Raw genomic sequence first — 12283 nt, 5'->3', positions numbered from 1 at the left:
GATTTGCTTGTTTGAAATGCTTTAGCTTAGCATTACTTTAGCTGAGGCTTTGGCCTAGTTGCCTGGTCTCACGGTTTAGATGCTCGTATTTTTCCATTGTGCTAATAAACGTGTATTTTGCTTGAAGCTGTACTTTTCCACAGAAACTGTTCAAATGCTTATCTTAAGGTTTCGTGCCAGCCTGGCATATTTTCTCCTTACTTCAAGGTCGATTTGCAGGTGCGGACAATGGAGGCTCTGAAAGTGAGCTAATTGGTAGACAATGTTGCAACTTGCGTACCCATCTCCAAGGATAATGTATGCTTAAGTAAAAGCTTGAGAACTGTTGTTTTTGATTGGTCAATTTGAAGCTAACCTATGAACCCTCCAATGGAGACCCTACTGGATTCGAACTGTTGTCTATAAAAATCAGGTGCACGAGAAGAAGATAGCCATTGCGCTATCAACGGCCATTATTGGACATCCCGCCATTTTGTAGACTTCGTAGCTATTATGGCCCACTTTGCTGCGACGCCATTTTGAGAGACTTTGATTCTTTCTCTAATCGAGGGAAAGAGACTTTAAATGATTCTTGCCCTAGAGACTTTAACTTTGTCCCTTTGCATGAAGTAGTAGTTTTACTTTGCCGCCGTGAGGCAATTGCCCCGTCCACCCCTGCCCCTTTGCCCCGTCCTATGCTGATCGAGAAACGGTACCCATGATGACCGAAGAACGGTACCTGTGAGACGAAGACTTCCTTGTATGCTGATCGTAATTGGTAAATATGAAAGGAAATTGTAAAATTGCATTGTGTTTCTTTTAGGTAACCAACTGCTGATTTTTGATAAGATCCCTAGTTAGGAGTTTTTCTAAATTAATGTTGCTAAATTGTTTTTGCATGAAGTCCCACATGCCGATGCTAATTTGAGGTTAGATGAGAATCCCATATGTCGCACAATGCAATTTGAGATCTTGTTATGCTGACTAAATGTATGCAATTAGTTCATTACAGATTATCGTATTAGTGATTTGCATTGCTATTATCGAATGCCTTGTGATTCAAATGCTACATAGATTACACTTGTTTCGCCGTTATGGACAGCTATTAATGTTCATATATGTTTATCATTTGGTGTTGAGACACATTTATATCGTGCTAGCTTTGTTAATATAGGGAAATAAAATTCACTAACTTTGAATAAACTGGTGTGGTTATTCCTGACTGAAAGGTCAGGGTTCGCCGAAATGTATTCTGGATTAATTGTCAAGTGTTATGTCGAACAAGGTATTGCTTATGTTCGTTATTGATTATTGATTATTGATTTGATGCAATTGATCGATTAAGAGTACAGAGAGTTCCCACTAAGTCAAAAGATTCATCGGCCTAAAGAGCGTCCGAAAACAGGTAAATTATTACTACGGACCGCTCTATCAATCCCTAGCTTAGAATATTCAGTTTCCGGGTGACCATGTACCACACTCCCTAGAATAGTGTGAGTGCTTTCAAACGTGGTAGGTATGATATCGAGGGAGTCCCCTCCGTTAGGTATTGTAGAAGGGAGTCCCACATTGAGTCACAGTCTGCCGTCTTCAGACATATTGCATGGCAATTTCTTCATTGGCATAACATTCCAAAGTGTTGACCACCATTGAGCACTATCGGGGGCCTCTTTTTTCTTCCAAAAAGCTGCCACCGTGGCCTTCACAGCTCCCGGGCAGTTTCATATCAGGATTTTGTCTCCCTTGCGTTGGTAGCCTAGTGCATGTTGCACATCGCTATCCTTAGAGCTAGGAATCCAAAGGTTCCCGGGGGTAGATAGCCCAACATTGTTCTCACAGCAGCGAAAATCTAATCTTGACACACTCCCACCAAATGCAGACCATCGGGCCTGGTAGGCCACAATCTCTCCAACATTTAGCATACTTTTTTAAGGAAGAGTACTGCAGGACAGCAGTTTTTTTTTAAAGATAATGTATATCACTTCGAAGGAGGGCGCTGATATTTGTATAATAGCAAAGTACCAACACTTTTGTCAGTCACAGTCGAGATTACAAGAATTGAATGGGCACAGTATGTACATCGTTCTCGCTTTTCAGATCAGGTATGAAAGTTGCAGTCACTAGTTTGCAGTCTAAAGTATCAACGGTTGCAGTGCAATGAGATATATGTAGTCAATGTGTTCTCATTTCAGCAGGTTTGGAGCATAGGTGGATGATATTGTCCAAACTTTAGCAGCATTTTAGAGCCAATGTCCAACTAGACAATGTTCAGATTTTCATCATGGATAGTATTGCATTTACCTAAAAGGCTGGGCCAGTGTAAATCGAAATCATGTAGTCCTCCCATTTGACTGATATTTTTGCGACTGTAAAACCCGAAGACTCTGACGTGAAATATAGGTTGAAGGATGAACGTGCCTGCAGTCTTTACATAGTTTGTAGAACCCATGGTTCTATCTTGGTGCGATAAATTCATAGGCCATTGTGACTTCTGCAGATTGCTACACACCCTCGAATTTAAATAGCCAAAACCTCCAACTGACCAGAATCAGTCTTCCATTTCTTAGAGTGTGTTACTATCAGTGGTGGCCGGCAGCTTTAGGAGGGAGGGGGGTGGGCGGGACACACACACACACACACACTCACACTCATTCTTTCACACACAGACACGCACGCCCGCACGCACATCCATTAACAACACTCATACCATTCAAACATGCAAACACGCACCAAACATTCATTTTAAAAGATTGCACACACTCATTCTTTCACACACACACGCCCGCATGCACGCACGCACGCACATCCATTAACAACACTCATAACACTCAAACATGCACGCGCGCACCAAACATTCAATTTAAAACATCACACACATACACACACACACACTTACCTTCAGCCTCCAGGTCCCAGGAGGGTTAGGACTGCTGCCTTCCATCATTGGCTGACCTTAGGTCAGCCAATGAGAGAAGGCAGCCGTCCCAGCCTCGTCACAGAGTGGGATGGGGTCAGTGAGACTGCTGACCCCACCCCATTCTGTGATGAAGTGTCACTGATTGACACTCGCCCTGGGCACTTCAGGGCTTAAACTGAAGCGCCCAGGGAGAGTGTCAATTGGTGACGCTTTCCTCGTCACCCAGGGGAGGGCCTCAAGGAACCTTTGCTGAGCCGAGGAGGTCACGCCCATAGGAGTTGTGACCTCCTCAGCCCAGCAAAGTTCAGCTCAGGCAGCCAGGAGTGTGTGCAAATCGCGCATGTCTGCTCCTGGCTGCCTGAGCTGAACATGAACAAAGGTCAGCCTGACAGACACTCTTCATGAGGGGCAAAAGGTGGGGGGGGGTGGCCCCTCCGCCCTAAAGGACGGGCCGCCACTGGTTATTATAACACCTCTTGTGGATAAAGAGGTGCTGCATGGTTGGATCCTTCTCTGAACCTAACAACTCTTTGGGATATGGAGGTTGCACACATACATTTGTCTCCACCAGCAACTGTTTGGTGGCTTAACAGGGTTGAAGTCAGATGATGGAGATTTGCAAGTTTCTTCTTTGACATAGCATAGTAAAACCTTTCCTTTAGGTATCCTGTCCTATACTCTTGAAGCATGTATTATTAATTTATGCATTTAAATATCCCCCCCAATATATTGCAGTTGCATAACACAATCACACTGCATAACAGTGCCCGGCACTGTTTAGAAGAACGTCACAGCATGAATGCTACGGTAATATTGTGCTTCAGCTAACGTCTCCATGATGTTAAGTTATGTTAAACCGTATTTATAAAGCACACATACACCAAAAAGGTTTCATGGCTCTAAGTAAAAAGTGAAGAACGCATGCTTAGCGCATAGCCATACGCCATTTTGAAGAGCCAATTTTTTAAAAGAGTCCTGAAACCTGAATAGGTGGTTGTGGCTCTAATATTAGGGGAAAATGAATCCCATTTATGTGGGGCAGTCACAGAGAACCTGGTGCTGCGCACTCCCTTCCTGTTAAATTTGGGAACCACTAACAGATTATAGTGGGCTGATCGGAGTTTGCGTTTGGGAGTGTAACTCTGGATCCTAGAGGACACAAAAGGTGGACTTTTGCCATTGCAAGATTTAAAAATGATGAAACCAGTTTTAACAATGATCCTCTGGGCTACTGGAGCCAATGCCGTTTTCTCCTCAGAGGCATAGTGTGGCAGTGTCTTGGCTGTCTCCAGACCAGAATGGCTCCCTAATTTTGAACCATATGAAGCCTCTGACTCAGACCTTTTGGAAGTCCCATATAGAGAGAATTAGCATAATCACTCTGGGGCATGGCTTGGGCAATTTTAATTAAAGCTCCCTGTTTTTAGTTTTTACAGTTTTTTACATATAAATAAAGACAGAAAACCATTTATTTTCCTGTCAGTATTTATTTTTAATTGTGGATAAAAACAGAAATCAGGATCTTTTCTGAGCAATTCTGAACACTGTGAGTCATGACTGGCCGGTTAATCGCTGTGCTTATTGACAGGTAAATAAATAAAAAAATAAAGACATTTTAATAAAGATGCCTAAAGGGCAGTATATATGCATACGATCGATACTAAAAATTCCATATTCTTAAATGTGTATTGATTTATAATCTACAGGTCTTATATCATTGAAAACTGGCAGACATTCAAAAAAGAATGTACATTTTTTGTTAAATAAATATGGAAATATAATAGTTTCAGCTTCATTTTTTTCACATAACCCAAAATAAATATGGATAAATATAGAAAGAAATAGCAATAAAATATTGATAAATACAGGAGGAAATGTCAACAAAATAAATACCATAAAACCAGGAGCCCTAATTATAATGTGGACAATGGCCTCAAAGCTGAAATATTTCCTGATTCTTGATTTTTGGTGCTGAAGGAGGCAAGAGGAAATCCCTGCTCCTACCTGAAACTTCATAGAAAGATCCTCATCAGTGAGGATCCCAAGACTTTTAACCGCTTTCTTTGGAATAGGACCTTAATCCATCTCCGGTGTCCAGAAGGAGGGGTTCCAACTATGAAGTTTGTTTTTAGTTATCACAATTTCTGTTTTGTCAAAATTCAATTTCAGCTCATGACTGTTCATTCAGTCGCGGATGTATAATATGGTGTTCTGAAATAGCTGTATGGATTCCGGAGTGTCCAAAATGTTGAAAAGAAACTGCATGTCATAAGCATGGTTATATATTTTTACCCTCCGCTCTTTATGGCTTGCACTGCTGGGCGAATATAAAGGTTGAATAGATGGGGAGACAAAGAGGAACCTTTTGGTACTCCACAGTTAAGTCTGGCCTTAGATGAACAGAAGGGGAAGAGATGTACAGAATAAGAGTGGTCTTGAAGAAAAGATGTTATCCAGTCAAGTGCAGAGCCCTGCAGGCCGGCACCCCCAACACAGTTGATCAAGATATCATGGTCCATGGTGTCGAAGGCCACCCATAAGCCCAAAAAGACTAGTGCCTGGGCCGAACCTCTATCTTCTTCTTCTCTTATATCATCAATTACAGAAATTATAACTGTTTCTGTTGAATGGGTGGGATGGAAGCCCACCAGGTGAGAGCCAAGAGAGATGGAATCTTCTACTAAGGAGCAGAGATGTTGGGCAATATGTGCCTCTAGTATCTTGACTAAGTAGGGGAGTAAAGAAATAGGATAGTATTTCTTCAAGGCGGATGAATCTTCTCCAGTTTGTTTTAAAAGTGGAATAACTACCGCCTCCTTAAAGGCAAAGGGGACAATACCTTGACTCAGAGATGAATTGAGTAAAGAGATTGCTGGCTCGTGAAAATAAGAAAATATAGAATTTTGTTTGAGAAATAAGTAGATTTAGCCTCCCTAATTAGTTTCTTATAGGTCTTAAGCCACTGTACAAAAATACCCTTTTTTCTGGCAAGTATGCGTTTTGCCAATTGCGCTCAGACAAGCGTGACGCAAGTTGAGCTTTCTTTAAATCTTCTGTATACCATTTTGATGCCTCCTGGTATCGAACATGTTTTGTTTTCTACAAGGGGGCATGCATACTGCTGGACTTTGTGAGCCAGTCCAATATTGCCACAAAGTCATCTATGCTCTCGCTATAAGTAGGTAAAGATAGTGCCAGTGAGTCGCGGAGGGCGTTGAGATTAATGTGATTCCAATTCCTAGAAAAGGTAGGAGGTTTCATAGGCATTATGGGGGTGATTCTGATTCTGGCAGGCGGCAGAGGCCGCCCGCCAGAATTCCGCCCCCATTATACCGCTCCGCGGTCAGAAGACCGCGGAGGGTATCATGAGTTTTTCCCTGGGCTGGCGGGCGGTCTCCAAAAGACCGCCCGCCAGCCCAGGGAAAAACTCCCTTCCCACGAGGATGCCGGCTCGTAATCGAGCCGGCGGAGTGGGAAGGTGCGACGGGTGCAGTGGCACCCGTCGCGTATTTCAGTGTCTGCAAGGCAGACACTGAAATACTTTGCGGGGCCCTCTTACGGGGGCCCCTGCCGTGCCCATGCCATTGGCATGGGCACGGCAGGGGCCCCCAGGGCCTGTTCATGGCGGCTTTCCCGCCATGAACAGGATGGCGGTAGGGGGGGTCAGAATCCTCATGGTGGCGGAGCGCGCTCCGCCGCCATGAAGGATTCCCCCGAGCAGCGGTAAGTCGGCGGGAGCCCGCCGACTTGCCGCTTCTGACCGCGGCTGAACCGCCACGGTCAGAATGCTCGTGGGAGCACCGCCAGCCTGTTGGCGGTGCTCCCGTGGTCGGTGGCCCTGGCGGCCACCGGCCGCCAGGGTCAGAATGACCCCCTATATAATTTATGACAAATTTGATTAAATGATGATCGGACAATGTGCAAGAGGAAACAGTAAGATTGTATATGTTTAGATTAGACAACCAAACCTGATTTTACCATATGACCTTTGATGGTTGTGGGTGCAAACACCTGTTAATCAAAATTCGGACTCAATAAAGTTTGAAGAAGTACGGTCGCCATTTTCCTCATTTGCCCAGAATTTAAAATCTCTGAGTAGTAGAATTTTTTCATATATTCAATAGTTAGTGAGGATAAGGAGTAAGATACATGGTCCCCTGGAGTCTATACATAAGGACACAAATCAAAGGTAAAGCAGGCAAGTCTAGTTTAAATACAATATTCTCACCCATCGGGATAGGTATGGGGGTAAGTTTAATAAAAGAGAGATTTTTTGATAACTGCAGCCACCCTCTACCTTTTTTCCCCAAAGGTCTATTGAAATTCAGTAAATAGTAGTTTTCAGGAAGTGGAGCTAATATGTCTGGCATTAAACTATTAACCAAGTTTCGGTTAAAAATAATATATCAAGGGATTCTAAAATCAAGAAAATAAAATATCTCAAGTTGATGCTTACCAAGTGAGATGCTGTTAAGCTAGGCCCCTTGCTATGGGTTTGCCTGATGTCTGAAGGCCGTTGTCCGTAATGGTTGTGAGTGCCAGCAACTGTGCTGACTGTGTAGTATCTGACTATTTAGATTTTAGGATAACAAGGGGCATATTTATACACCGTCTGCCCCGAATGTGCGTCAAAAGTTTTGACGCACATTCAGCGCAAACCTTGCACCATATTAAAACTTTGACGCTCGAGCCAGTGGACGTCAAAATCCCGCTGTGTGCGTCATTTTCTGGATGTGGGAAACCGCCTTGCGTTAATGATATGCAAGGTAGGCGTTCACGTCCAAAAAATGACACAAACACCCGTGCGCCGTATTTATGCTACCGCGCAAAAATCCCGCACAGCCGGGTGGCAGAGTCGGAAAATGACACACAGACCGATTTGCATAAAAAAATAATGCCTGGGTCAGGGCAGGCCTTAAAGTGGGGCAAACACACCTGTATTTAATGAAACCACACAGAAGCAACAGCAGAGCAGCAAAAGGAAGACATGGGGGTGCCTCTCATCCAGCGTGCACGCAGACGCAGAGCACAGGAACAAAAACAGCAGCTTCCATAACATCAGCAGGGACCCTAAAGGCAACGCAGAAGGCAGGAGAGGATATTCCGCACCAGGACAACCCTTTATGGCCTCAGGGAACATGACATCATCCAGAGGTACAGGTTGAACTGGCAAGCCATTCAGCAGCTGCTGCGCAACATTGAGCCACAGTTGGCACCCAGCTTGAAGACACCCGCACCATCCCACCAGAAACCAAGCTGCTAGCTGTACTACACATGTTGGCAAGTGGCTCTTTTCAAACCACTGGCACCCTGGTTGCTGGGATCTCAGAGCCATCATTCTCCACCTTCCTGCCCAAGGTATGGGATGCCATCATCAGACTCACACCCGCCACATCTGCTTCCCAAACACACAGCAGAAGCAGCAGGAGACCAAACAGGGGTTTTACCTCATTAATGGATATCCACACGTCCTTGGTGCCATTGACTGCACACATGTATGCCTTGTGCCACATGCTGCAACTGAACATCTCTACCGCAGCAGGAAGCACACACACTCTATCAATGTGCAGGCCATTATGGATTACCAGGGATTGATCACCAACATCGTGGCAAAGTATCCTGGGAGTGTACATGATTCATACATCTTCCATCACTGTACCATCAATCAACACTTCCAGGATGGATGATATGGCAATGGACTACTTGTTGGTAAGTACAGAAACCTACTTATGTACACACTGCACAGCAACCCTCTAGGACAAACAACACATACACCACGACAGCGACGTGTGAACAGGAACACACTGAGGTTGTGACACCGCTAGGCATGTTTGATATCCTCACCCAATGGGAGACACACCTAGGGACAAATACCGTTCCAAATAAAAACTGATGCCACTCCACAGATACAAGGGAAAATGTAAGACAACACAATGACAAACACATGGTGCCAACTGGCACGACATCTGTGAAGATAAAACTCCAATAACACATCAATAACACCCAAAAAACACCCTTCCAGCCAATACATATTGTGTAAGGGGTGTGGAACGTAATTTGCTGCAGGTCAAACACTCTTGACTCACATAGCATTATGATGACTACAATGAAGGCCACATGCAATCATTGAGGCCATTCCAATATCTCACATCACTCCTGCTCTCACATTGCCCATTACCAAGAGGCAAGAGGACTGTGAGAAGAACACATCTTGATGCTACTATATGGAAGGTGCACATTCCTACACATACGCATTGTGACAAATTAACACACACACAACAGATGTACTGCCATACGGACCTTCTGAAACTCATACCAACAACCTCACAACCAAGTTAGCCAGCTGAACTGGACCAGGTGCAGTTGTCTAGGTAGACGTTACAACCCAAGTCAACTTGCCAAGGGCAGAGAAATAGGTCTGCAGTGAACTTGTCACACATGTAAAATTAGTGTACAGTCAAATGTTAAGACGTCAATGATCATAACGTATGGAGAAGTTTGGCTAATTGTCACCTTGCAAAATGTAAGCGTCTCACTGATCTTTAAATTAATTCATTGCATATGTCTAAAAGTATGGGATGTCCAGGGTACATAAATGCAAACGTGTTACCACCACTGTCAAATTGAATCTGTGTATGGAACTATCATCTCACCCCCAGTTAAGACACAGGGACACCTGTATCACAAGTCACAATGCTAGGGAGTACACACTGTACTGCAACTCCCAAAATATAATGCTGACAACCGGTCAGCAGCCAAACACTTGTTCAGCCAAGGAAACAACCCAATGCTGATAGTACATCCTAGAAGCCTAGGAATCAAAACAATAACACAAAAGAGTCAAAGACAACACAAGACAACTACTGCCATTCAAGGTGATATTAATGGGGCAGGCTACATCAACATGATCTCAATCATTTTCTCTTTCAGCTGACCAGGGTATGGGATCCAGCCATGGGTTATGACACCATTTGGCAACCCAAGCACTGCAGCAGAGCGTGCCTACAATGAGGCACTTAGGAGAACACACACCATAGTCGAGAGGACCTTTGGCATCCTGAAGTTGAGATTCAGGTACCTCGACACCAGTGGTGGCAGCCTCCTATACTCACCAGAAATGGTCTGCAAGATAATTTTTACAGGTGCCATCCTGCACAACATTTGTGTACAAATGAACATTCCCCTATTAGAACCAGAGCCACAAATGCCTGAAGAGGAGGAAGAGGAGGATGTTGGCCATCAACATGAGGGGGACCAACCAAATACAGCTGCAGGATTGCGTAGGTGCCAACATATTGTCAATTTCTTTTGAATCAACTCACCATTACCACTGCATCAACATATGTAAATAAACACCTATAACTATCACCATATCATGGTCTGGGTAATCATTTTTGCTCACCTTTATCTCTAACTTTCAGAATAAGAGTGTAGCCTCATGGAGCATTGCTGATATACCGATCAGGACACAGAAATTTCCAAAGCAATTGTGATGCGTATGAGTCAACAGTCACATTCACACACACTGTAAATGACATACATCCTGTACATTTCACCTTTGAAGGGCAATAGCAGAGGACCACACCTATTTCACACATACATGTTGGCAACATGATTCATTGCAGCATATGGCACACAACTTAGACACCATCAGTCAATGATGGAACAAAATGCATCATACATGAGGCAGGGGATGTGCAATTGCAACAGTAACATTAATGTATGGCCACACCCTTGACAGCAGTAACTGTTACATCACCTATATTTGCAAGGACCATGTGTGACTAGAATTTCATATAAGCACAACATAGAGAGCACTAGTGCCACACCTATGACAAGCATTGCGCACATGACATTCCATGTACATGTCAGCCCATGTCCTAAGTCCTGGCACACCCATGTTCCCGGTCTCACCCCACCCATCTTAAGAGGTCCCTGGAATGGTAATACGTGTACCCAGATATTCCCTCCTCTACACACACACAGACTAACAATATTAATCCAGTGTGCTTCACCCTTTAGTGTGGTATGCCATAGTCATTGTACAGCTTTCTGCATGGACGTCAGGTTAAATAATGCACTGGCTTGTAGTCTCTGAGCCCTGTTCTCACCTGTACTTTGCTTCCCATTTGAAAGGTACTGTTGGCCATTTGAACTCAAATCTCACCTACAGGACTTGTGAGAAACTGATGCAGCACACACCTGTGAGCACCTCCATGCAGACCAGCCATTTGAACATGCACTGCTCTTGCAGATGCTTGGAACAGCATAGAAGCTGCCATTTTTTCGATTACACTGTTGTGCAGTGCTAGAAAAATAAGCTGTGTAACACAGCCCTTGGGTTTATGTGTCACCTTCCAAAACACAGGACAAACACAGTTTACCATGTCAACTGTCTTGTTCTTCCTCCAACCAGTCTTAGTCAGACCACTGAGTATGTACCTTGTGAAATTGCTGGATCCTGATTGACCCTGCATCCTGTCAGCCTGACTGGCACCTGTCTGTGTGTTACCCTAAAGGTTCCTTGTGGCTACATATGTATCATACTTGCTTTCCCAACCCTCACATTCCTCCGGGGGTATTTTGTCAGGTGGTTCTTCAATGCATACTCAAATAAGTTATTTAGCATAATCTGCTTATTTATCGTACCATAATTGGGAACTTGTCTCCAAATACCCAAATCATGGCCTATCCCTTGTCTGGGTCTCATGTATGCATGAGCGACAAAGTGTGACAGTGTACAATGGCCGTATGCAGGGATTGGGTATGGTGCCTCCAGCAGAACCAGCAACATCAGATAATGTGCATGAAAAGTCCACACATGTTAGGACCCTGACAGTTCACACGCTGATTCACATTGCTCACAACATATTGATGGGCTGTGCGTGGTGAATAGCTGCAAGATTAATCAACACAGAGGCTATGATGTTCCCAGATGCAGTGGGAACTTTACATGCCAACCTGTGTACAAATGTTGTAATGACACCTGCCGGTACAAGACTCCTGAGATACGATCTCACTCAGCACACCTAGGTTGCCCTGGTGACAGTCTCATAAAACATCTGCAGTGACAGGGTGGGACCATCCCCATGTGGGTTCTCAAATCCTCATTGGCTTTACTTCCATTGATCTCAGAAGGATACTCAGTAGATACAGGAATAGCCGCCACTGACTCATGACTAGACCTGGACGTAACTGTGACAACATAGACCCCTAAAAATATACAGGATTAACATTGGCCCACACACATGAACCAGACACCTCTGTGCAATTGATCACTGGAAATATGTGGCCACGTGCTGCTTGGTCTGCTCGCCCGCCACTGCCACAGGAGAGTTGTGGCTCTGTCATATGACCACAACTGTGGTGTGATATTACAAATGTGGT

Source organism: Pleurodeles waltl, chromosome 6 (assembly GCF_031143425.1).
Source record: "Pleurodeles waltl isolate 20211129_DDA chromosome 6, aPleWal1.hap1.20221129, whole genome shotgun sequence".
Lineage (NCBI taxonomy): Eukaryota > Metazoa > Chordata > Amphibia > Caudata > Salamandridae > Pleurodeles > Pleurodeles waltl.
The sequence above is the reverse complement of the archived record's forward strand: the minus strand, read 5'-3'. Positions refer to the sequence as shown.